This window comes from Eptesicus fuscus, chromosome 3, assembly GCF_027574615.1.
Source record: "Eptesicus fuscus isolate TK198812 chromosome 3, DD_ASM_mEF_20220401, whole genome shotgun sequence".
Classification (NCBI taxonomy): domain Eukaryota; kingdom Metazoa; phylum Chordata; class Mammalia; order Chiroptera; family Vespertilionidae; genus Eptesicus; species Eptesicus fuscus.
The window spans coordinates 20839893-20845748 of record NC_072475.1 but is presented as its reverse complement, the minus strand read 5'-3'; positions in this window follow the sequence as shown (position 1 = coordinate 20845748).

Sequence of the window (5856 nt, the reverse complement as noted above, 5' to 3'; positions counted from 1 at the left end):
CCCATTCACCATCCTGCCATGGGATCCTGACAGGCGGTCAGGGGAGGGACAGAAAGGTTGGCCATTCACACATGCTCACCAGCCCCACCACCGCCGCTGGTTACCCTCAGTGTTTGTAATTCCCAGGATAATGTGGCCCAGGCCACAGTGATTACAGCCTCCAAATGTGGTAGACTTCATCCAAAAGAGGCAGATGATGAGCAAAACAATATTGTTGCTGTTATGCAGAGGTTTCTCATGAAGTTCACAGTAATGGATGCTCAACACCTCACCTGCCCTCATAACACCACACCTGACTTTACAAATGAAGAAATGTGAGTCCACAGTGCTGGTATGTGCTAACATGAGTTACCAATGCCCATGGCCTTTTTTGGTACTACTCGTGTTCTATCATCAGGTGAATGGATACTAAGCCACTTCATTTTCTTATTTCCTAAGCCAGAGCTGTCCTCTAGTTGAGAAGTGAACATAACACCTAGTTATATGTGTTTAAATTGTTTTTACTTTATATAGTTTTTAGTGTATATCTCCAACAGTTAAAATTTTACTACCTGTATTGAATTTTGTGACATTGGGACATTATGGCTTGCCTGTATCTTTATCATGAGAAGAAAGGAACACTAAAAATATATCAATTTTCATAAGTGTATTGTTATATGAAGTGCAATTTATTGATGAGAGGCCTTGGGGCATGTCAGAAGCAGGTTTTGTTATCTTTTTAACACGTGAATACTAACTACTTGTTACAGAAGAGGTCCCTGTGTGTCTAAATAGACAAAGCCCTCAATTATAGCCAAGGAGAGACACTGAGACACTGCGGGCGTAAAACCTTAAACAGCGGCCTTGCTGAACTGAGAAAGCCACAAGTTATCTCTTCTGCTCCATCTATTTTTGGGGAAACAATTTGACAGCCTGATTAATCTCCTACCTGTACATCAGCTGACTTGCTAAGCAGCAAACTCTTGCCACATGGAACCTAGAGCATCCTTTCTCCACGATGCATCACATGGTACATAGCTACATGTGCTGTGCCTGTAACAACAATGATGAGAATAGTACACAAGTGACTGGAGCAGGGAAACTTTATAATCAGTCTTCTAGAGAATAAACATCTATTTTTAACAACATTTAAAATTTAAGGAAACCTGGCCTGCTTTAATGCTCAACTGAAAAATTTGACCTGCATGCCTGCACCAATCTTGCCCCCCTTCCCCATTCCTACACTGAAGGAAATTGACCATGTCAATATCAAGGCCATTTTTAAAAAATGTATGGCTTTATTGAGATATAATTTACATACCATAAAATTCATCTAAACCCAATGATGTAATCACAAGTGTCCTCACAAGAGGAAAAAGGAGGAGATACTATGTCAAAGAAGAAACAAGGTGACAAAAGCAGACATTGGGATGCTGGCTGCCTCGGAAAGCTGGAAAAGGCAAGGAAATAGATTTTCCACTCAGGAGGACCCGGCCCTCCTGGCATCTCGCCTTAGGCCAATGACACTGCTTTCAGATTTCTGATCTCCAGAACTGTAAGAGAATAAACTTGTGTTGTTTTAAGCTGCTAGATGTGTGGTGATCTGTTACAGAAGTAATGGGTAATACAATAGTAATAAGTTGGAAAATATCCTAATATCCAACAAAAGGGATTAGTTGGAAACAACCTAAATATCCAACAAGAGGGGTTAGTTGGAAACAACCTAAATGTCCACAGGATGGAATTAGTTACATAACTTCTGATAATTTTCAAAAGAATAGGTGTAGTTTAATCATTTTTAAAATGTATTAAAAGGGATCTGGAAGGCTATTAAGTTATTAAAGTGCATAGGCTATGGGTATTCTATATTCTAATCTTCTCTTTTAATCTGCAGTGAGCCTAAAGCTAAATATTTTTTTAATAATAAGAGAGAAACGGGAATAAAATAAGCTTGAGTGATGAAATAAACAAGAAAATAGCCCTAACCGGTTTGGCTCAGTGGATAGAGCGTCGGCCTGCGGACTGAAAGGTCCCAGGTTCGATTCTGGTCAAGGGTATGTACCTTGGTTGCGGGCACATCCCCAGTAGGAGGTGTGCAGGAGGCAGATGATCAATGTTTCTTTCTCATCGATGTTTCTACCTCTCTATCTCTCTCTCCCTTCCTCTCTGTAAAAAATCAATAAAATATATATTTTTTAAAAGAAAATAAAGGGGAAAAATTGACTTTTCAAGAGCTTGATTGGATTGGATTTCTTAATTTCTAATTTATATTTATTCAGCTTTTCCTGTATTATTTGCTCAACATGTTTACAATAACTATTTTTATCTTATAAATTGGTTGAAAATAAGTACTTCTAGTTTCTAGTTCACATTTTTATAGCTTTTGTACATACTATACTTATTATGTTATAACCTCTATTACAGGAATGGGTATTTATGTGCCATAAGACACAGTGCCTAATCTAGAAATGAACATTTAGATGTGAGAATCATGAAAACTAAGTAAAATAGTTTAAAAATTAGGCAATATGCAATAAAATGTTGAGTTTGACAGCTTGGATTTTAAGAGAATGATGATGGGGTATTTCACAAAATCAGACAAATAGCTTTGCATGTGTTAAGATTATTTATCTAAAATCAGGGTCTCCCAACTGTTAGTTCAAAATACACCAATTAATAACAACAATGATAGCAATGGCAAAAGTCTTAACAATAACAATAATGGTGTATCATTCCACAGCATATCTGTCTCATTGTTCACCAACCCTTATAAAACCTATATGCAGCAAATACTATTTTATGTTTATGTCCACCTTCTGCATGAAGTTGGAGCTCCAAAAAGGTAAGCAATATTCTCAAAGTCACAAAGTTCCTTAGTGGCTTTGATGCATTTTCTCGTCAGTGACCTGCCCATAGGAGTACACATATCCCAGCTGCTCATCTGTCTTAAAGGATAACAATAGGAGGCATTACCAGTAGCTCTGCCCTGTCTATTGGGGATTTCCAGTGAGGAGGCAGATGTGGCCAGAAGTTGTGGACTGACATCTACTCAAGGTTCAAGGAACTCCTGGTGCCTTAGGGGTCATGCCAATCAGTCTGTTTTTAAGGGAAGTAGGTTACTGCTCAACTTGCCAGAAGTGACTTTCAATATTTATGGCATACATCCATATGATATAGCAAAATCAGAATTTATAATGACCCAAATGTGACTAAATGTATCTATTTTCCACAACTGTTCTCATCTTGCTCCAGTCTCTTCTGGATATCCATTTTTCCGGATAGCCATTGAGGTAGAGTTGGGATGAGGTTGGGGAGGAACACTTGATTCTGCCAAATAAAAGTAATAGTATATCTTTCCATGTTAAATGCCAATGCATTTCAGATTTAGACTCTTCATTATGGGGGTTTCTTTCCTCATAAGAAGTCTCCCCGACCAATTTTCCTGTCCTCTTAGTTCAAGGGAAAGTTCATGGCAAGGTGGGGAAGAGCCTCCTGTCCATCCTCTGGGTCCTCGCTGGCCTCACCCCTTTGATCATTCTTGTGGCTATCATGTTAGTACCCACCAACCAGGCTGTAGACCTCTAGTCATACCTCCATTCACAAGGCCCTTCACTCGGAGACCTCCTTTCCATGATGCCAGGCTTCTTCTTGAAAGGGCAGAGCAGGACAGCACAAAATGTACTGTACCCTCCACCCTGTGTAACTATGTATATGACTCCTTTTTCTTAGAAAACTGCGAGAATGTAACAATTGCATGAACCTGCCAATAGGAATGTAGAGAGGTGGACTCAGTCCACTTTAGGCAAGCTGCCCAGTGTGCCTTTGTGTAACTGGACCCCTCACCCTACCCCTGACCAATCATAAACACTCTCCCTGCCCACTGCTTGAGACCCCCTTTAAAGCCTTTGTTGTGGCGAGAGAGGGTCTCTTTTTCCCCGGTGAGCGCTGGAGATGAGAGCTCGTGCTAGCACAAATGAAGGTTCTCTTGCAGTTACAGCGGGTCTTGGCTCCTTCCTGGGGGGTTTTTGGGGATTCTGAACACTGGGCATTACATTCTCACCTATCAGTCCTCTCCACTTCCATGCAGAAGTACCTGTGACTCCCCAGTGTGCCCTGGTTCAGAGAACAGGGGCACTATTTTAGGCCGTTCATGGAAATATCTCTCCCTGATACCACTTCTGAACAGAGCCATGAACAGGTGCCATAACAAACCCAAGACTTCCCTCAACAGCCTCCAGTCTTCCCAGTCTGGCTACCCTCTGACAGCCCCAAACCTGTTTAGATGTTTAACCCTGAGGACATGGAGAGCCAAGAAACTCTTATCGGGCCCTCGAGGCTCTTTCTGAGCCCCTTTCTTCCTCTCCCACCAGAAGGACTTCCTGTTTACTTTCCCTTCTGGAAACAATTCTCCCTATGCCATAGCTTCCTTCTTACCAATCCCATGAGCTTCCTTTCTACCGGGGAATATTTTCCCCCTTCCTTGGCACCAAGAAACCTCATGGTATAGCTCTAATGGCAGAAGGACTACAGAAAAAAGTAATTTTTAATTACCAAAAATAATTTTGAAAAATCATTTCAAAAATATTCATTTCTTTACAAAGCAGGGATTAAGTGTGATGATCTGTCTCCAGGACTTGGGACCTTGGCTCTACCACTTACTAACTGCATGGCCTTGGGCAAGTCACTTAACTATTCTGCACTTCAGTTTCCTCCTATGTGAAAAACAGAGACAATTCTAAGCTTGATCTGAGGATTAAGTATAACTGTGAAAAAGCAGGTGTAGCACTCAATATAGATGCTGGCACAAAATAAAGTGTCTTGCTAGCATCAGAAGTTAATAGTGTTTCTTTATCCCCTGGCTACTAAGGTAGTCATTTATTCAGGTTATTAAATTTCCTATGCAGAAAGGAACACTAAACAAACAAAAGATATGCATCATTTTCTTTACCTTTAATACCCATAAAATTCCACCTTCAGTGTTTTAGATTACCTTGCAGAATGTCATGGCTGAGATGCCTGACTAACCCTGGATGACATTGTGCCAGGGGGTAGAATTCATTAAGACCTTAGGAAGTGGGTCCTGGCTTTCTGAAAATGGTATAATTCTAATCAACCTGACAAAATCTTAGGCTAAAATGGGTCTGCCATATAGATACATATTAAAACCAACCAGAAGAAGTATCTGCTTGGTTTTAATATCTTTAAAAAAGGCATTTGCACATCTTAAATGATCTATTTAACACTATGTTTTATTAGCATTGAAAAATATCTTTTTTATACTTCAATAAGTGCTATTATCAGTACATAGTCTTTTGTATTCAATGGTCAAGTGTTCAGTAATATCTGATTATTGTGGCTTAATTATCAAAGTCACTTCTGACTGGATCAGAAGCACTTTGAAACTTGGCTAAGATTATTTATCTAGTTGTTCCAACGCATTTCAGTGAAACAAGCTAATAAATTTACTTGGCTCACAATCATGCTTTCTCAAAGTTTGTCGAATAACAAAATGGTATCACTCAATTGCCTTGAGCCAATAATTCCTTAGAAACTACCATTATGGAAAGATTTGGGGTATAAAATAAATTTTCTTAATTTAGTAAGATACATTTAATAACTCACATTGGACTACCATATTCCTTTGTTCATTGGTTCATTCACTCAAACTGTGGTTGAGAGAAATCATCAAAATAAGCCAGATTTGCAATTTCATTAACTCATACCAGAATGCACAAATTTTTCTCTTAAAACTTGGCAGTCTAAATAGTAAATATGTGTTTAATTTAACTAAATATCTAAATAATATTTCTAAGATATCTGAAATATAGTTGCTCTTAAAATGTAAATCACTAGTAACACCCCAGACATGATCAGAAT